This window comes from Chionomys nivalis, chromosome 5, assembly GCF_950005125.1.
Source record: "Chionomys nivalis chromosome 5, mChiNiv1.1, whole genome shotgun sequence".
In the NCBI taxonomy this organism is placed as follows: domain Eukaryota; kingdom Metazoa; phylum Chordata; class Mammalia; order Rodentia; family Cricetidae; genus Chionomys; species Chionomys nivalis.
Genome location: NC_080090.1, coordinates 60129696 through 60151657, shown reverse-complemented (window position 1 = coordinate 60151657; position 21962 = coordinate 60129696). Strand labels below are relative to the sequence as shown.

The 21962-nt window shown below is 39.3% G+C and overlaps 1 protein-coding gene across 4 annotated transcripts in view; it reads right to left on the bottom strand.

Moving 5' to 3' along the window:
• Positions 1-21161, bottom strand: part of Rabgap1l (RAB GTPase activating protein 1 like) — a 659411-nt gene extending 638250 nt beyond the window's left edge. For all 4 annotated transcript variants that reach the window (XM_057769682.1, XM_057769683.1, XM_057769684.1 and 1 more), the window contains exon 1: positions 20973-21161. The gene's annotated coding sequence lies outside the window, so the exon portion shown is untranslated. The remainder of the gene's footprint in view (positions 1-20972) is intronic.
• Between the last annotated feature and the right edge of the window lie 801 nt (positions 21162-21962).

Genomic DNA, 21962 nt, shown 5'->3' with positions numbered 1-21962 from the left:
ATTTTTTTCGCTAAAGAATACATTACTACCAGAAATCACAAACCCGTATGACTTCTAGCATCAAACAAACTAGATACAACTAAATGTATATTTTAGATGGTCTTTGTTTCTAAAGTAGTGAGACTGTCTACTATGCATAACACAACTCTTGTTGTTGTTGTTGTTGTTGTTGTTCCAAGTCAGTGTTTCTCTGTGTAGCCCTGACTGTCCTGGAACTCTGCACACCAGGTTGGTTTTGAACTCAGAGATCTGCCTGCTTCTGCTTCCAGAGTGCTAATATTAAAGGTGTGTGCCACCACATACGAAACTCTGTTGGTTTTTTGTTGGTTGGTTGGTTGGTTGGTTGGTTGGTTGGTTGGTTGGTTGGTTGGTTGGTTTTAGGGTTTTGTCTTGGTTTTTGGTTTATCGAGACAGGGTTTCTCTGTGTAATAGTCCTAGCTGTCCTGGAAATCACTTGTACACCAAGTTGGCCTGAAACTCACAGAGACTCCATGCCTGTCTCTCTGCCTCCCAAGTGCTGGGATTAAAGGCCTGTGCCACCGCATATGAAACGCTTAGTGGAGTACTACAGGATCTTTGCTAATGCATCTGGGTAAATGAATGCACGGCAAGTGGCAAGTGAACAAATACATACTAGACAGTAAGCATCTGCAAGACATTTATGTCAGATCAATGTTTGTAAATTTGTTATATCCTATTATTAATAACCCATTTTTCACACCATCCACAAGCTCAAATGACACCATACTATTTACTGCATTGTATATGTCAAAATATATTGTTTACCTTAAATACACACATTTCTTAAAACTTGTATTTCAAATGGCAAAACAGAACATGTAGACTAATGTATGGTTGTCTCATATGGTTGTTCCTTTCTCCAAACGATGAAGGATAGCCCCATAATTTCATTCTCACAGGAAAATCAAACACTATAGTCAGCACTCCACATTATGTTAATTTTTTCAAATGTGTAACATCAGGGCTTATGTAACAGCATGTCATAAAAGCAATTATAGCCTTTTAATTTCATTAAATGAGTAGTTCAAAGAAACAACACCAATATTGAGGAAAAATGTTTTCCATTTTAATGGCATAATTTAGAAATTTAACAATCATCAAAACTATGTGTTGGGATGCGGCACCTCTCAACACATAATTTTTTAAAGATTTAATATTTAAGATTTTTTCAGTATTTTTTAAAGATTTAATCATTCAATAGTCATTGATTCAAAGTAGGTCCCCCAAACCACATTTACTAATTACTATTTTATTACTACTATTTATTTATTTTTAATAATATAAAAATTCTGGTAATTTTAATTATCTTTCAGTTTACATTTACAATAAAATATTAACCAATTTTATTCTGAGTGTACAAGTGGAAGACTACATTCAAAAAGAGCAAATAATTTGTTCTAGTTTACCAAATCTAAGTAAAAACTGAATCCAGATTTGAGGCAGACAAATTACTTTCAACTGTAGTCATCTGCCTCCTGCAATGGCGGCCTGCCCACTGGACAAGTATATATCTCAAGTCTAATTACTGTCTGCGGAGAAATTTGCACAAGTGGTTTTAAACACGCCTGCCCAACTCCCTGCCCAAGATTTTCAGCCGACATGACAACAACAATAAAGGCACCATGATCCACTGCAGTGAAAACCTCTACTCTCTGTTGCCCTGTTTCTATGTGGGATTCTCACTTGTTGGAAGGAATGGAGTACTGGCATCCTCACCACATTTTCCAACTCACCTTTACTCCCACACATCCGGCTTCTTCTGTGACTTGAATCTCCCCTCCAAATTATGTCAAATTTTAATCACCATTTTAATGATATTAAAAGATGAAACCTTAATTAGATCATGAGGATTCAGCCTTCACAAACAGGTTAAATGTCATTATCTCAGGAGGGGGCTAGTGACTTAAGAGTGGGTGAGTTATAAAGTGGGAGAGACTGGAGTCCTTTTCTTCCCCATCCTCCTGCACTGACTCCATGTGATGCCTTCTGCCATTTTATGACAGAAGACGGCAGCCCTCACCAGATTAGGTCACTCCATCTTGGACATTAAAGATACTAAAACTGTAAATCTTCTCTTTATTAATCAATGTCTGATACACAATAGCAGCTTCCTATGTCTGATCTTAGTTAAGAGCTTCAAGGGTGAAGAAACAACTTAATTGGCCTTTCCAACCTCCACCTGACAGTGTGATTATAGAAAAATGGTGTCTAAAATGAAGTGGTTGTCTCTAATAAAACACACTGCTAACATCAAAGAAACAAGGAACAGATGTTGTCATTTAAAATTAAGCCAGTAACATAATTTTTATGTTTATTTGCAAGGCTTCATAATAAACTTACTTACATGTTTAATAAAACTTGTTTACATGTTTTATTTTATTATTTTTTCTAAGTATGGGTGTTCTGCCTGAATGTATGTCTGTGCACCACGTGGATGCAACACTGTTGGAGGCCATAGATAGTGAGTGGGTAACAGATCCTCTAGCACTGAAGGTAGAGATGGTCAGGAGCCACTTTGTGGGTAACTAGGAATCAAACCTGGGACCTCTGGAAGAGTCATCACTCCAGTCTCATAAATCTATTCTTGAACATGCATTTACTTGACTATAAAATCTTCAAACTACTTGTTTTAATATTTTGAATATAATAAAAAGAATTAAATCAACATCACCTAATTTTGTTACTCTCAAAAACTAGATGGTCTACAAGGATTCAGTCCTACAGCCTAACATTTATAATCTGGCCCATCTTTCCTTTGTTTGTTTATCTTCCAGGCTCGCCTTAAACTCACTGTTCTCTTGCCTCAGCCTCCAGGGTACTAAGAATACAGATGTTAGCTACCATAGTCAATTCTTTCCCTGTAGCCATGAAGGAACCTTTCTAAACTTTTACTTACTTTGGTGAGCTAAATCTGATTGTTTCCCTGGGTAGTGACCACTCCAGACTTGTCTCTAGTTTTGCACAAACTTCTATATTCTCTACACATCTTCTAGCATTATTCCAGTCATGGCTAATAAAAGCAAAGAGAGCAGAAAGCAAGCTGGCCATGATGCACCAGTGAGATCAAACATAAGACCAGGGCTAACACCAAGGAGAAAAGAAGCAAAGGGAACATGGGAGAGAATGGTGAAAGTGGTTAATCAATATTTAATGAGCAGCCAGTACATGATCTCCTCCCAAATAAGTATAGATACTCAGTATTAGCTCGATTTCTAAGAACAGCAAACACTAATTTTGCACATGGTTACACTACAGAGATCAAGAATGTAAAGTTTCATGATATAAATGGCCAGTTTGTTGTTTGTTTTTTTTTTCTCAAACCAGCAACATAAATGAAACACACTGGAGACAATAAGAGAAAGTGGATGCTAAACTTGTCATTTAGTTTCAGATCTCTGCATTCATTCTATTTCCAAAATTAATGGACAAGCAATGTATTTTTTTCTTTCAGTAACTGGAATATTTCTGTATTTATATAAACAATACAAAACAAATATAAAATTCACACAAATTTTTAAAACTTTTATGACATATTCAAACTGTTATAAGGTACACCCCAAAATGTACGCCTACTTTCCCCTGCCTTACACATTCTTTACTCAGTTTAAGAAAAGCACTGTACAGAAACTGAAAGAGAAGATGCAAAATGTAGTAATTATGTGTTTGGATGGTGATGGTGCATGTCTTTAATCCCAGCACTTGGGAGGCAGAGGCAGATGGATCTCTGTAAGTTTGGGGCCAGTCTGGTCTACTAAGGGAGTTCCAGGACAGCTAGGGCTACACAGAGAAACCTTGTTTTGGAGAAAAAAAAAAAAAAAACTCTGGAATGTTGTGGAATATTACTTTAACTAGGCAAAGATGTGCTACATTTGTTTACGCTGCATTTGTTGAATGATGTAAAGATGTGTTGCTCTGCCTGTCTAAGGCACCTGATTAGTCTAATAAAAAATCTGAATGGCCAATAGCTACGAGTAGATGGACAGGCAGTGCTAGCAGACAGAAAGAATAAGTAGAAGGAGGAATCTAGGCTTGATATAGCAGACAGAAGAGAAGAGACACCCGGGGCCAGTCAACTGACAGACAGACAGACACGGAGAACGACATACAAAAGGAAAAAAAGGTTAAAAGCCCAAAGGCAAAACATAAATGAAAAGAAATAGGTTTAAGGTTTTTTTCCCTTTTTTTTCCTCTTTTTTATTACTTAAAAAAAATACCAATCCAAATTCCCACTCCCTCCCTTCCTCCCACTCTCCTCCCACCCCCTCCAATCCTATACTATTACTTCAAGCAAACTGTCTCAGTGGATGACCCCCTCATGGTCTTGGATTCCTTGCTCATACTCTCACTCCTTCACTCTTCAACTGGATTTTAGGAGCTCAGTCCAGTGCTCTGATGTGGATGAATGAAATAGATTCTTTCCTCCCTAAGTTACTTTCGGTCATGATATTTCATTATAGCAATAGAAACTCTAACTCAAACAGATGCATAATTGGTCAAAGTACTGGGAATAAGAGACTGAGGGCTCAGCCCTAAATGGGAACATATCTATAATACATCCCCCTACTCCAACCCACAAAGGCTTAAAGAACAGCATGGAGGAGGGGGTAGAAAGAATGTAAGAGCCAGAGGATGAGGACAAATGCAGTGAAATGCTGTCTTTTGGAGCACACATGGCTATTATACTCATAAACTCCAACATCTGTTGATTACATGCACAGAATCAAGCCAGCTTAAATTCAAACATGAATGGGGGAGGTATTCTGTAGGCCCCAACCCTTAATGAAGTGCTACCAGCAACTGATTAGTTGTTATAGTAGAGAGAATCATTCCTTTTTGAGGATATTACCATTGGTAGGTCTCCCTTGATCCAAGGGATGACCTTACACCCATGCACATATTGGCAACAATAACTGGACTTAGTGAGTTATCAAAAAGTGGTGGAGAGATATAAAGTTGGGACAGGACATGTTGGAAGGACATGGAGAGAGCTGGAAAAGGAAAATGGTGGTAAGTATTATATTTCATTGTTTACGTGTATGAAATTCTCAACAATAAAGAAAACATATAATTTAAAAAATAACTAGATGCTAAAACTATTGCTGAACACATTACATAGTTTGGTTGTATGTCATACAGAAATTCAACTGAGCTGGAAAGCTTCCCCCTACCTATGCAGGCAGACAGAAAACAAAGTCCATGAATGTCTTAACCATCTGTGACCCCCATCAATTACAATATCAACCTTCCAGGTAAGATATGCCCACTTTTGCCGGGCGGTGGTGGCGCACGCCTTTAATCCCAGCACTTGGGAGGCAGAGGCAGGCGGATCTCTGTGAGTTCGAGACCAGCCTGGTCTACAAGAGCTAGTTCCAGGACAGGCTCCAAAAACCACAGAGAAACCCTGTCTCGAAAAAAAAAAAAAAAAAAAAAGATATGCCCACTTTTGCAATAGTGGCATGAAAGTCATAGGGGTAACCAACCACCCTTTGACTGGATTTGAGGACTGCTCCAAAGGAGGGAACTTAAAACTATAAACCATAGTCAAAATCCAATAATAATGAAGGTCATAGATGGACCCTAGCATGTAACTTAATATTGTTATTTAGTGTCTTAGTCACAGCACTACTACTGAGAAGAGACACCATGATCACAGCAAGTCTTTTTTTAAAAAATCATTTAATTGGAGACTTGCTTACAATTTCAGAGGCTTAATCCATTATCATCATGACAGGAAACATGCAGCAGGGAGCTTGGTGGCAAGGCAGGCTTGATACTGGAGAAGTAACTGAGAGATATCCTATCCTAGGCTTGGCATGAGTTTTTGAAAACTCTAAGCCCAACCCCAGTGTCATACTTCCTCCAACAAAGCCATATCTCCTAATCCTTCTAATCTTTTCAAATAGTGCCACTTCCTGGTGACTAAGTATTCAAATATATGAGCTTTCTCAAACCACGCATTTAGCTATCTTGACATAGCATCAAACCACCTTCCATATATTTATATTTACACTAAAAAAAATATTATTCTAAGTCTTGATCAGAGAAGCCTCTCTTTCTAATGAACAGTGGTGAATGCAGAGACTGACAGCTGTACAAGGTGCTGAGATTAAGCGAAGGTTGAGGACTTAGCCCTAAACATGACAGTTACATCTTCCTCTCTAAGGCTGAAGAACATTCTGAAAGAGGGGTATTCTGGTTTGCTTTTCAATGTTGTGGTAAAACCCTGACCAAAAAGAAACAACTTCTGAAGGAAAAAGTTTATTTCACCTTACAGGTTATAGTCCATCACTGGAGTAAGTCAGAGCAGGAACTCAAGCCAGAAACCTAGAGGCAAGAACTGAAGCAGAACAATGGAGAATACTGTTTACTAGCTTGTTTTTCATGCTTGCTCAGCCTGCTTTCTCATATTAACCCAGAACCACCTGCCCAGAGGGTGGCACCACCCACCACCATGCTGAATATTCCCAATGCCCCACAGATGTGTACCCAGGCCAATCTGATGGAGGAAATTCATCAATTAAGGTTCCTTCTCGGTTGCATCTAGGTTATATCAAGGTTACAAAAACTAATCAGCAGAAGGGAATATAAAGAATGTAAGATCAAGAACACAAGGACAAACTGTGGCAAAATGCCACTTTCTAAGCACTTCACAGCAACTGTGGATTGCTATACTACACCTGCACATGAATGGGCCTATCATCAGCCAGCCATGGATAGACAAAAGGATCAGGCTACCCTACTGCTCACTGTTGAACTATTTGCTACTGACAGATTTGGGGAGAAGGGGAATCATTGTGTTCTATTGTATACCTACTAATGATCCCACCAGACTCCAATGGGTACAACTCAATGGTCACACAGAGGGTTTTGGCTAAATTAAATTTGTCAAAACCAAACCAAAAGTCATAAATCTGAAAAGGGGCTAGTAAGGGGTGAGGATAATAGAAATATGAGAGAGGGTAGTGAAGAAAATAATCACAATGCATTATATACATATATGAAATTGCCAAAGAACCAATTTTAAAAGGTGTTTGAAAAACTTTGTTTACACACACATCTATATATACCACAAAACATTAAAATAATCCCTTTCCTTCTCACCTTCCCAACCCATTCTCCAACCATGCTCAGGGTACACTAAGCAGCTTTGAGCTCTGAGGTACTGTCAAGTTAGTGTTCTTTCCAGACACCATCAGGAATATCTACCTAGGCCTCATCAAACACAGTCAGGTGACCTCTGAAATGAGAGTCCAGAGATGGCCAACAGGATATGCCTGGACGTGGAGAAGATGATCTGTAGGAAGAAGGCACCACTGGCGGCTGTCATCGGTAGAAATGCCTTCACTGAAGGCCCTGGGGTTCAAAGTATAATAATCACTGGTATTGATATTATCGTATACTTGCATGAAACCAGTTTCACAAAATGAGCCGTGAGATATTTATCAAAGATTACATGAAGCCAATCAAAGATAAGTGAGCAATAGAGAGAAGAAAAAGCAAACTCTTTTATGCCAGGAATTGCAGAACAAATCAAGTACATGTCTACTAATCTCAAAAGTTACCAGTTCTTTATTGGTGAAAATACAAATCCATTTAAATAGTATAGCTGTTCTGCTGGGCTACCAGGAGGCACCCTTATACGTGATTTTCTTTAAGGATGGCTTAAAAATAGAAAAACATTAATAAATTTTACGATCACTTTCAATCTATCACTTATCACAAATGGTTGCTGCTTATTGATTCATTGAATTGAAGATTAATGAGACTGACATCTTGACTCTTCATTTATTTGGACTTTGTTTATCTGAAGCAGAGAAAGTGTTTTTAAGAAAACAAAAAGTTGCCAGGTGGTGGCGCACACCTTTGATCCCAGCCCTCTGGAGGCAGGAACAGATGAATCTCTGAGTTTGAGGCTGGCCTGGTTTACAGGATGTCAGAGCTACAGAGAAACCCTGTCTCAGAAAAACAAAAAAGTCAGAGTTGTCTAACAATAACAAATGTAATCAGACACACATGCAAAGAGAAGAGGAAGGTGGAGACAGACTCATAAATGTTGTTCTTTTTTATTTATATTATTTTTCCTTTTTGGATTCATAAACTATTGATGATGAAAGAATCTTATAGGTAATATAATATCACCTAACTATAATACTCTTCATTACAGAAAAAAAGGAACTCAAAATATCACAAATCATCTAATTCATGTTTGCCTAATACGCAGTTGTATTTCTGTCTTTCTCTGCATTTTATTCACTGATCTTCTACACAAACAGAAAATATGTCTTCTACTTCTCAAGACATTCAAATCTTCATTTGTTATTCTTTGGTACTACTGATTACTAATTACAACTTAACAAAATGCAAGATTTCAAATAAGATCTAATAAAATGAATATAGCCATCCCTTATAAAATAGGTATGACATGTGTCTTAGTTAGGGTTTCAATTGCTGTGAAGAGATACCATGATCACAGCAACTCTTATAAAGGAAAAATATTTAATTGGAGTGGCTTACATTTTCAGATGGTTAGTCTATTATTACGGTGTGATATGGAGGCATACAGGCAGAGATGGTGCTGTAGAAAGAGCTAAAAGTTCTACATCTTGACCCACAGGCAACAGGAAGTGGTCTGAGTGTCACACTGAGCCAAGCTTTATCAAAAGAGACCTCAAAGCCCACCTCAAAAAGGACACATTTCCTCCAACAAAGTGAAACCTACTCCAACAAGGCTACACCTCCTAATAATGCCACTTCCTATGAGCTTACAAGGGTCAATTACATTCAAACTACCACAACAAGTATTATCAAGATTCTTTACAAATAATAAATACAGAGAAGTTGTTGAGAGTCAATACGGGACAAATTTAGGAAGAGGAAAGCTCTCTATAAAGGTTTTTGTTAGGCAAGTTGTTAGATTTCTATAAGACCACTTTCTCATTTGCAAACTAGCAATACATAATAGTTCCTACTTCAAACACTTACTTATAGAATGACTCAGAGGTTAAAAGCATTTACTGCTTTTGCAGAGGAACTGGGTTTGGTTCCCAGTACCCACATGGAGGCTCACCAGCATCTGTAATTGCAGATCCAGGGAATCTGGCACCCTCTTCTGATCTCTGCTGTCACACACATGGTATACATACATGCAGGAAAAACATTCATACTCATAAAATAAATAAATCTAAGGAGAAAAGATTAACTATAAAGTATATGTTACCTTATTAATAACTACCCTGATATAAATAATGCTAGCTTGATATTTCTATACTCAGAACAGAAAAGAAACTTTGACCTAAAACTTATTCTGTCTGAATCTCACAGTAGCACTAGACCTAGAATTAAGGTCCTGAATTCCACTTACACTATCTTCCACAAAGCCAAAAATGCTCTGAGCCATTTATACCTTAAGGACTATTCCTCTCCCTCCACATTGAACAACCACTAATTTCTCCTTTTTTCCTGAAGCTTTTATTTTACTTCGTTTGCTTTGCTTTTCTCTTTAGGAACATGGTCTTGCTATGTGGCCCTTGCTAGTCTAGAACTCACTCGATACCATGCTGCCCTCAATCTTGACTCAGTTCTCTTACCTCTGCCTCCCTAGTGGTAGGTTTAAAAACATCTGCCATGACACCTGTCAGTAAAAGGTACTATTTTTATCTTTGTCAAAGCAAAATACCAAAAAGCAGAAAATCTGCTAAAGTAAAAAAAAAAAAAATAAAAACTCCTCAATGGAACAAAGCACAAAAGGATAATGAAATTCATACCCAAAAAGAAAAATAGAACAACAAACTCATTTCCATAATCAATTGTTATATTATTCTTTTATCTTCAAATGGTAAAGATTGTAAATTTTTTGTTCAAAATGCCAAATACAGAAGGCAAAACCTGTTTCATCTCTCAAAATTAATGACAATGTTGACAAGAAATGGACATGTCAGAACTTTAAAGAAAACTAGGATGCCTAGAGTCAACAAAAACTAAGTTGTATAACTCATGCAGAAAGTTTCCTTAGAGTCACCAGTTTTTTTATCAAATGTTCTAGTTACTCTTCTATGACCAAAAGCAATGAGTAGAGAAAAGAATGTATTTCATCTTAGAAATTACAGCTCATCATGGAGGGAAGCCGAGGCAGGAAATCAAGGGAAGATCCTAAATCAAAAACCAATCAGTGTGATAGTGGGGCAAGGCCAGTTCAGGCACCCTCTCCTCTGCTTCCCAAGGACCTCGCTGGGGACATCCCTGTGGACACCTGGGATCCCCTCTAGAGCCAAGTCGCAACCTTAAAATGGCTCCCTTAATGTAGATATCTTCTTCCCTGCTCCTATATCCACCCTTCCTCCATCTCCACCAAGCTCTCTCCAGTCTTTCCTTTCTCCCTTCTCTCTCCCCTTCTCCCCTTCCCCTATTCCCACTCTCATCCCTACCCCCATTCCCATGCTCCCAACTTTTGCCCAGCGATCTTGTTTGCTTCCAATTTCCAGGAGGATCTATATATGTTTTTCTTTGGGTTCACCTTGTTATTTGGCTTCTCTAGGTTTGCGAACTAAGGCTTAATGTCCTTTGTTTATGGCTAGAGTCCACTAATGAGTGAGTACATACCATATTCATCTTTTGGGGTCTGGGTTATCTTACTCAGGATAGTGTTTTCTATTTCCATCCACTTGCATGCAAAATTCAAGATGTCATTATTTTTTACCTCTGAGTAGTACTCTAATGTGTATTTATTCCACACTTTCTTATCCATTCTTCCATTGAGGGGCATCTAGGTTGCTTGCAGGTTCTGGCAATTACAAATAATGCTGCTATGAAAATAGTTGAGCAAAATGCTTTTGTAGTATGATTGGGCATCTCTTGGGTATAATCCCAAGAGTGGTATTGCTGGATCCTGAGGTAGACTGATTCCCAATTTCCTGAGAAACCGCCACACTGATTTCCAAAGTAGTTGCACAAATTTGCATTCCCACCAGCAATGGATGAGTGTTTCCGTTACTCCACATCCTCTCCAGCATAGGCTATTATTGGTGTTTTCGATTTTAGCCATTCTGACAGGTGTAAGATGGTATCTCAAAGTTGTTTTGATTTGCATTTCCCTGATCGCTAAGGAGGTTGAACATGACCTTAAATGTCTTTTGGCCATTTGAACTTCGTCTGATGAGAATTCTCTTTTCAGTTCAGTACCCCATTTTTTAATTGGGTTAATTAGAATTTTCATGTCCAGTTTCTTGAGTTCTTTATATATTTTGGAGATCACACCTTTGTCTGATGCGGGGTTGGTAAAGATCTTCTCCCATTCAGTAGACTGCCTTTTTGTCTTAATGACAGTGTCCTTTGCATTACAGAAGCTTCTCAGTTTCAGGAGGTCCCATTTATTCAATGTTGCTCTTATTGCTGTGCTACTGGGGTTATATGTTGAGGGACGGCAGTGTAAAAAGTTGGAGAAAATAAGACATTTGACTAAATAATTCTTGACTGTGACTTGATAATTTTTCTTTATAATAGATCAAAAGCAAAGGAAAATATGATTCCAAGCGTGACTAGTGATAGACAAATATAAGACAAGGATTTAAAACGATAGACTATATATCTTTCTATGAGCAAAGATTGATGAAGTCTGTTGGCAAACAGCTGCTAAGTCACTAAATAACACTAAAGCAGCAGTTCTCAACCAGTGGGTGGTGACCCTTTTGTCAAACCTCTATCTCCAGAAATATTAACATCATGATTCATAACAGAAGCAAAATTACAGTTATGACACAGAAATAAAAGTAATTTTATGGTTGTGGGTCACCACAACATAAGGAACTGTATTAAAGGATTACAGCATTTGGAAGGTTGAGAACCACTGCTCTAAATGAACCTCAAAAATCATATTGTCTGCCAACATATGTACAGGCTCCATGCAATAGTTAATTTTTCATTAATTTACAAATATTTCTAATCACAGTATACCATGAAAAATAAACTACTCAATTAAAGAGACAAAAAAAAAATTTAAAATAACATAGAGCTAAGAGTCATGGTATCTACCTGTAATCCCAATACACAAGAGGCTGAGGCAGAAGGAAGGTTAAAGAATCTGAGACAAGACACTCTCTAAATATAACACACACACACACACAATTACCTAGTAGCCATTCTCAGAACCATTTACATTTTTTAAAAGTTCTTAACAAATGCATCGTAAAGTATAAAATAAACACTCTGTAACAAGGCTTATCAAAAGTTGGGGGTATATGTCTCTTAAACCTTAAAACTGAAAATCACGGGACTGAATTTTTTATAAAATTTGTGAGCCAGGTGATGGTAGCACTCAAATTAATCCCAGCACTGAGGAGGCAGAAGAAGGTGAATCTCTGAGTTCAAGGACAGCCTGATCTAAAGAGTGAGTTCCTATTAGAGCTGTTACACAGACAAATCCTGTCTCGAAAAAAAAGAAAAAATGTGTTTGCTGTTTGCATAATGTGTAAAAATAAGTCTGTTTGCCCCAATGAGAACACATTATCAGTGACATAGTAGAAGTCAGAGGCCTTGAGCCAAACCAATGGCTCATGGCAAAGAATACAAGTAAAGATGAATGGACTAAGGGGTAAACTGTGTGACTCAATGGTCATACTACAGCTTCCAGACACGATTCTTCTCTTTTTTCTTTTTTTTTTTTTTTTTTTGTTTTGTTTTGTTTTGTTTCTTTGTTTTGTTTTTGGTTTTTCTTCTAAATTTGGTTTTGTTTTGGGGGAGAGGTTGGCAAAGGCTAAGGGCAGATTTGAGGGGACAGGAGATAAGTGGGATCAGAATGCATGATGTGAAATCCACAAAGAATCAATAAAAGCCAGGCAGTAGTGGTGCACGCCTTTAATCCCAGCACTAGGGAGGCAGAGGCAGGAGTTCCGGGAGTTCCAGGCCAGTCTAGTCTACAGAATAAGTTCCAGGACAGTCAGAACTGTTACACAGAGAAACCCTATCTTGGGAAAGAGAGAGAGAGAATGAATTAATAAAACAAAGAAATAAAAAGTATGTTTGTATAATATGCAAAAAATTAATTTTATTTTTGAATTGAGGGCATAATAATATACATACATGTACACATATAATAAAAGTAAGAAATATTTCTCTGATACATGAATGAATTCTACACTTGCCTTGTAAAATGGGTTTCTTCCCAGGAATTTGGCATACAAAAACTCCATTTGGGTTTTATCTTATTTTCACATAAGTCTTCCAGGAGCCAAAATGTATTCATATTTTCAGTCACTTACCAAGCAGCCCATATTTTCACCACATATTCCAACAACTAATATCATGTGCATAACCCTAGAACTGATAGCACCACTTAAATTAAGGAGATCAACATCACACTTTTTTTAAATTATGATAGAAAATTAGAAGGAATTTAAGAATCTCAATTGGTAAAACCTACTATGTCTCAAAAAGAAAGAAAAAAACTGTGGTAATTTAAGTAGCTGCTTTATTTACATAAAGACATGCTGCATCTAAACTCTCACCATGGTTTAGACATAGAGTGTGGTTTAGACAGCATATAGAGTATGCTGTCTGTCTTGTTAATGAAATTGCTGCAACTGTCTAAAAAGACATGACAAAATAGTTAACATAGCAGAAGCTTAAATAAATAAGAAAAACAGTTTAGCAATGACACAATTTATATTTATTTTGGAACCAAGACTCATCTCCAAAACTCTGTGTTTTACCAACCAAATAGTTATTTACTATAGCAACTTCATTACCAAGATTTCCAAAATTTTCCACACACTTCAGTAATGAGCTATCAAAGCCTGTGTGTATGCTGTTACCTGGGCAACACTAAAGAAGGCTTTTACCTTTACAGAACTAAAGAGTCAAAGAGAAGCAACCCTCCTTCAAACTGCATGGTTTTAGTTAGAAACCAGCAGACAGAAAAGCTGGAGAACTGCTACCAGTGCTTCAGTCTGTAGAGAACGTACGGCCATTTATCTTCATTTCTAGCCACCCAGTGCCCCTGCAGAAAAAGGTATACTCCATACAAGACTTTAAAACATGGTCAATTATACTGGCTGTCAACAATTAATACTGAAAGCCAGGCGGTGGTGGCGCATGCCTTTAATGGCGCACTAGGGAGGCAGAGGCAGGCGGATCTCTGTGAGTTCGAGGCCAGCCTGGTCTACAAGAGCTAGTTCAAGGACAGGCTCCAAAGCTACAGAGAAACCCTGTCTCGAAAAACTGAAAAAAAAAAAAACAAAAAAAAACTGAAATTCAAGAAATCTTTTGGAGCTAAGACTTAGACTTAGAAGATGGTTCAGTGGATAATATATTTGCTACAAAAGCATGAGGTCCCCAAAACCCAAGTAAATGTCAAGCCCATCTGTAACCCCAAAGGTCAGATACAGAGGTAAGAATTCCTTGAAACAAGCTCGATAGCTAGACTAACACAACCAACAAACTCTCAGTTCAAGAGACCCCACCTCAATACCCAAGGTGGAAAACAAGTCATCAGAAAAGATACCAGACATCAACCTCTGCCTCTACACACACATACCTACCCATATGACACATGAAAAGACATATACACACATGGATACACAGCCATACACACACACACACATACATCTACTTACTCAATCTCTCCCATACGGATTTGGTATGAAATTTTACGTTGCTGCCTTAAATTCTAAAACCAATAGTTCAACTACTTTCTGTCTGAACCAGCAACGGCCTCAAAAATGTGAGAACACAGTCATTTAGAAACCACAGTCTAGCAGATCTTTTGAAAACAATTATTTCCTGCTCTGGTATAGCCAATTTGATGCTCTATACTGAACAAAGCAAAATGAAAGAAATACTAATAGCTTCTAAAAGATTTTGTCTTTCCAACACATTGAGAGCCAATGAACACCAGGTTTTTTTCGCTAACACAGATTTTCTCTTCTTCAACTTTTACTATAAATAAATTTAACCGCTCTTAAGGTCATGTTTTAATCAAGAGCACAGCATATAAAACTTGTTTAATGCTAAAAAGTACAAGATGACTCTAGATATACAACAAAAGATAAGCCTAAAACAGAAGAAAAACACATTCTAGGCTCTTAACCATCGGAGGGTGACTGGCAGTCTCACCTAGCTCTTTCAATTCTTTTCCCCACCCATGCCTCTAAGCCTCTGATCACACAAGCTCATGGCCCAGGAAGGCTTTCCTTCCAAACTAGTCATCTTATCTCCACAAGTTCAAAATTCTACATATTCTTCTAAGCATAATTAAAATGTCCTCTTCCCCTGTTACTACAACTAGGGTAATTTTCCTCTCTCTCTAAACTCTTGTAGTACTTTATCTCTTTACTACCCATTACTTTCTGACTTACACTATACCTGTATCCCCATATTTAATCCCCTACATAAGCATGAAGACTTCAAGGTCAAGGACCATGCCTTATTCATCTATATTCAAATTGAGTAGTGCTTAACAGAGTCCTGGAGCTGAATTAAATGAATAGCTTGGGTTAGGAAAGGACAGAAGTCCACTAGCTGATGCATGTCTGCAATCTTCACACTTGAGAGGTAGAAATAGGAAGACAGGGAGTTCAAGATCATCTCAAAGGAAATCTGGGGTAATTTTAAGCTATGTGAAAGTCTGTCTTTTTGAGGCAGGCAAAAACATAGATACTGAAATCCAATCCAGAACCCCGACTTTGCCAATAAACACCCATATGATCTTGGGTGTTAGGTTTTTGTATGTTCATCTGCAGGTTAGAAAAGAATGCTCAACTACTTTGTATGTATATATGTCCATCTATTTGTTCATTTGTTTTTGGATGTTCGTGGAAATGGTGCTTATATTAAATGAGGCTGGTCATCCTTACGAGAATGTAAAATTAATTAGAAAGTTAAATCCTAGCATCTTCTCATAAGTGACATGAAAAGAATACTTCAAGTGTTTTAAAGCCAGTAATGTGTTTTACATCTAACAACTACAGCAGGGAGTCTAAATTATACTAGTTGGTGGTGGTCCCCAATATAAATAATACCATTATGACCAGTCAAGCAAGACTATGACTACATCACTACACGCAAAGCTAGTTAGAAAGAGATTTGTACAATTTCTGTTCCAAGTTCAGTAGCCAATCAGTACAGCCCTGAAAGATAAAAAGAATTTTACCACACTGTTCATGTGTGTGTGTGAGCACACAAGCAAGATATTCAATATTTCATCCTGTGGAGTATAGTGAAAACAGTTTAATAAATGCTCAGCAGAGCAATCTCCAGTATCCTTCATGTATACAAATCAATAAATCTTATTCTTAGTTACATGGTCTCTTCATCACAATTCGTAGCTCTCTTCAAAAAGGAAAGTACAGACACCTGTTGATATCGGTGTAAGTCAAATAAGTTATAGGAAGTAGGCATGTGGTTTAGAAAGTATCAGCTAAGGTCAAGATTCTCTACCTTTGTTCAGATCCATATGCTTGATGGACACAATACATTACACAGTACTACTAATACCAATGACTCCCAAGTATTCTATATTATGAAAAACAAAAATCTCACATGGATTCTGGTATTGGTGTCAATGCACCCATCCACTTGACAAGCCTACACAGAAAAACCAGTGCAGAAAAAAAAAGCAAATTTTCCATTACCGGTTTTCCCCAAATTCTCAACACAAGCTTGCATCTTCCAATAGTACTTCTATTACTAAGTAAGAATCCTCTATTAAAATTAGGATTTTACTTTATTCTTAAAGACAGATAGAACTTGCTGAGCTTATAACAGGCAAGTGAAATAAAATTCACAAATTATTGTTTAGACTTTATACTCTGAAAAAATCAAGTTTTGTTGAAATACTTTTCTAACTTTTTACTTAGGCATACTAAACTGGATAAGGAGCAAAGAAGTTTCCTAAATGTATTTTTGGCTGTACTTTGTCTTTCACAACAACACTGCCTGTAGCCAGATTTTTCATGAGTATTTATAAAAGTGTGTTTTCTATTTTTAAGACTATTTATAAAACAAGAAGGCTCAAAATTTCAAGCACACTAATAATCTTAGCCCAAATCTAACTCTAAATCAACTAAAAATATGCCTACAGGTTTCCTAGGAAAATCCCCCAAAATTATATATTTTTTAAAAGTCCAAAGATAACCAAAAATGAGTCAGCGTGAGCATGAACTTGCCATATTCAAACAATTGTGACATTTTGTTGGCTGAATAAGAGCAATATGGAAAGTTAAAAAAAAATACAAAATAGAAAATGTTGAGAAGTAAATCTGCTTAACTCCATTAACTGTTACTTCCTAGAATCCAATAATGTCTATATACCTATACCCAATTCAAATATTAACTATAAAGTCAAAACTACTGCCTACTCGAAAAAGACAGCAGGCAAGTCAAAAAAAATGAATATATCAGGCTGGAGAGATGGCTTAGCAGTTAAAAGCACTTGGCCTTGCAGAGGACCCAGGTGTGATTGCCAGGACCCATGTGGTAGCTCACAACCATCCACAACTTCAATTTCAAGGAATCCAACATCCTCTTCTGAATTTCAAGGGCACCAGGCACACATGTGGTGCACAGATAGACATGCGAGCAAAATACTCATACATATAAATAAATTTTTAAAAATAAAATATTAATGCACATGTCTTCATTACTCAGGTTCAACTCTGATTTTTATTTCCAATTTTTCATAGCAAATGACCATAAAACTATTTATGGAGAAATCCCTGGGTTGGCCAGGCATAGTCGTAAAATCCCAGGATTCAAGAATCAAAGAGGATCACAAGTTCAAAGGCACACTAGGTTACATAGTAAACTGGAGCCCAGGATGGGTTTACACAGCAAGAGCCTGTCTCAAAAACAACTAGGAAAAAGAAAAAAGAAAAAAATAAGATTGTCAGTCTTTGGCTGACAATCATCCTCAAACCACAGGGCTGAATCATTTATATGAGATGAGAAGTTATACTTTGGGTCTGATTAACATCAATGATGTTTTGTTGTTGTTTTGTTTTGTTTTGTTTTGTTTTGTTTCAGTTTTGGCAATGCATTTTATAATAAAGTTTAAAATAATGTTTAAAAGATGTTATAAACATGCAAGAAATGACTGAAATTTGTAAGACATAAGGAGAGGGGCTCTCTGTTTGGGGACTTCCAAAGGCTACTTACTACATTATTGACTTCAATCTCCTAACAGCCTCATCTCCATACCATTTAAAGCTTGGTGACTGAGGGCTAGAGAGTTGGCTCAACAGTTAAAAGCACATGTTGCTTTTGCAGAGGTCCCAGCACCACCTACAAGGTAGTTCACAACTATCTTTAACTCCAGACAGGGGATGTGATGTCCTCTTCTTACCTCCAGGGGCACCAGGTATACACACACACACACACACACACACACACACACACACTCAGATGGTGTACATACAAGCAGGCAAAGCACTCATACAAATAGATAGATACATAGATACAGAGATAAGTGGGTAGGTATGTAGGTAGATAGATATCAAAAGAATTTTCAAAAAAAAAAAAAAAAAGGTAGGCTGAAGCCCCAGATCTACACATCCAGTACAAGAGATTTTTTGATATTTAAGTGCTCCTCTCTTCAAAGTCAGTATCCAGAAGGTTGTTAATCTCTCCCACATCATAATAATTGTACTTAGAACAACAAAATTTCCTCTTTTCACTACTCCCCCAGACCTAGGACTTTCAGCTTCACTGAAGTATCTGAGAGTTCAAATAAATACACAGCAATGAAACCATTTCAAGTATCGGGTAAGGCAAAGAAAAGTTTTCAGAAGTAACAAATTTGGAACTGATGAGTTGATAGAAATGAAAACTCTTGTTTCTCATGCTTAATAATATTTTGTCAGTAAAAGATAAATATGGTTGGGCTTGGTAGTCCATATCCATAAACCCAACACTTAGGAGGCTGAGGTTAAGGTCAATGTGGGCTACATAGTGAGTTTCAGGCCAGTCAAAGCCACCATATAAGACTCTGTCTCAAAAAATAAGTAAATAAGGCTGTAGAGACAGCTCAGCAGTTTAAGAGCACTAGCTGCTCCTCCAGAGTACCTGGCTTCAATTCTAGGACCCACATGGTGCTGTTTGCAACTCCAGTTCCAGGGAATCTGACGCCCTCTTCTGGCCTCCTCTGGCACCAGGCACAGAAGGGTTGCATAGACATATGTGGAGACAAAACACTCACAGGCATAAAACTAAATAAATCTTTTAAAAAATAATAAATTAATACCCCAACAAAAAAAACATAACCTCTGAAGTAATAAAAAATGGTATAACTCATGAGGCAATGATCAAACAACCAAAAATTCTCAGAACAGCACAAACATAATATACAAAACTTTTCATCAAATGTTTTAAAAAAAGAAGGAAAGAAAGTAGGAAACTTCTTAGATCTCCAGTCATATCTTTTGCACTTGGTTTGTATGCTTACTATTTGCCTCATGTTTGCAGCTTCCCAGAGCACAAATTAAGCCATGCACAACCACATCTATTTCTCCTCCAGATTATTTAGTGATATTAGAGTACATCTTGAACTAATTCAGTACGGGCATCAATCTAACTCAAAGCCTTAGCTAGCTTCCCAAGCAGTACAATTTTGTAATAATGTATACATTAAATTCATCTAGCCTTTCTTCTACAACCTCAGTGTCAGTTTCATGTAGAGCACTCAACCAAGATAATTAATCACAGGCCAATTTCCCTTTCCTGGGAGCTTGAGAACTAGTATTTTCCAAGAGCAAAACCCACTTCCAATTTAACCACAAACTTGGTCACTGCTGGATATTCTACAGAAGTGCAGCACATGTCAACTGTAAACACTACTAGAAAAGTCCTAAGGTTTTCATGAAATTGTGTTCCCTGGATTGTAACAATCAACTACCTACCTCTTCTCATACACAAGAAAACTTAAATGCATTAAAATCATCTAAATCTCCCAATGACAATAATGCAGGCTTTAGAATCAGTTTTCAAACAGCAATAAACATGTCAAGCAAGCCCTTGCCATCAATGAAAGGTTAGCGGATCATTTTATTTGCATAATACCATCAATTCTGAAAGAAGAATCGCCTAAATTTGAGTCTTTTTCTGATATAACTAACTCTGAGAAGTCAAAGGAGAAAACACCAGCACCTGACCGAAACTGTCTTGAGATCAGAAATGAACTCTTGTCAGTTCATCCCCCTTTCTCTTGGCCACCTCCCGCGATGGCCAGTGGCCTCTTTTCACATGCTGACGCACTGCCCAGCCTTGCACCGTTGGCGATCAGAGCAAAGTACTAGCCCAGTCTCAGAAACTTGGACTCAGTAATCAAGACACGGAGCACCCACAACAAGCGCGGGGGTGTGGATGGGTGTCTGTCACGGCCCACGCGGTCAACTTTGAAGCAGGGCATTTCTTGCAGGTAGAGATCTGCCTAAAAAACAGTCTACCCCAGACAGCAAAACCACAAGCATCGCCAGCAGGAACGGAGCAAAGTGCGCGGGGCGGAGGAAGGGGAAGAGCCAGGAAGGACACGGGATCCAACAGACGCTTTCAAGTGGGGAAGAAAATAACCCTGTCCACACGCCCCCCGAGTCTGGGACTGTGAACCCGGCAGCGGCCACATCCCGGCAGCGGGCGGCGGGGGCGACGGCAATGTCAGGAGGGCACAGTTGGAGGCGGCGGCCGCCCAAGCCACCACCCCGCCCCAGGTGAGGGGCGCCAACCCCGCCTCCCGCCCGGCGGCCCCGCCGCGAAGAGCAGCCACCCGGAGAACCCGGGTGTCCGGGAGACGGCCGACGGCGCTGAGCCCGCCGGATGCCTTCCGCCCTGGTCCTCCAGCATCCCGGTCCAGGGCCGGGCCTCGCACCCGGACCCTCTCTACCCCAGCCCGGAACGCCTCAGACCCACCGGCCCGCGCCTCCCTGCCATCAGGCCGCCCTCGGGCCCCTCGAAGGCCGCCTTCACCTCACCTCACGTCTCCGCGGCCGCTGCCGGAACAACAACTCTGTCAGTCGTCCTAGTCCCACCCGCCGACCCGAGCTCTGCGGCCGGGCCCGTCCCGTTCACTCCGCTGCCGCCGAAGCCCAGGGAGGGCGGAGGGAGCGGGGCGGAGGGAGCGGGCTGAGGAGGGGAGAGGACCGCCCGGCAGGAAGAGGCGAGGGAGGGGGCGGACTGAGGAGGAGGCGGGCGTGAGCGCGCGCGCCCGTCCCCCCCCCCCCCGTCCCCCGGAGCGGCGTGCGCGCTCCCGAGGGCGGAGGCGCCTTCTCTGCCCAAGGCGGCGGCGCGCACGCGCGTACACAGCCCCGCCTGACCCCGCCTGACCCCGCCTGGCCCCGAGAGCGCCGAGTACAAACCTGACCCGAGGCGAGCAGGAAGAGTAGGAGCGCACCAGGCCCTCCTGCAGGCGTGCTGCCAGCCGGCCCCAGCAGTGACTGAGTTCTAAGATAATTCGCTGTTGAGGAGATTCTCTCCTTACAAACCGGTGTTACATATTTCCAGTCTGCGCAGCCAGTAAGTCACCTCGGAGGACTAACTTTTCCCCGGGACTTATTCTGCGTCCTTTGAAGGTGTTTCTGCTCCGCAAAGCATCCCCCTTGCTTGTTTCCTCCAGACTCAGATGAGCACACAGGAAAGCGCTGAACACAACTGTGAAGGCAACAGGGTCTCACCTTTTATCCTTTCAGAGAAGAGATTTTGGCGGACAGATGAGCTAGAGAAGTATCTATTTTCTACCACAAATGTTGTACTGATCTTTGAACTCTGAATGAGTATCTTCGTTTCTAGATCAAGCAGCCAGAAATAACTTGTCCATTCCCTCAATCTCCTAAGATATTTTCCCCAGGTTTATGGCACCTATATATGTAACCTCAATCTGTGAAATATTTTAGAGATTCCAGAAGGATCTACTTCATTCCTTTCTGTGTCTTCAAGGATGTGTCCTACCTGGTTTATAGGGAAGT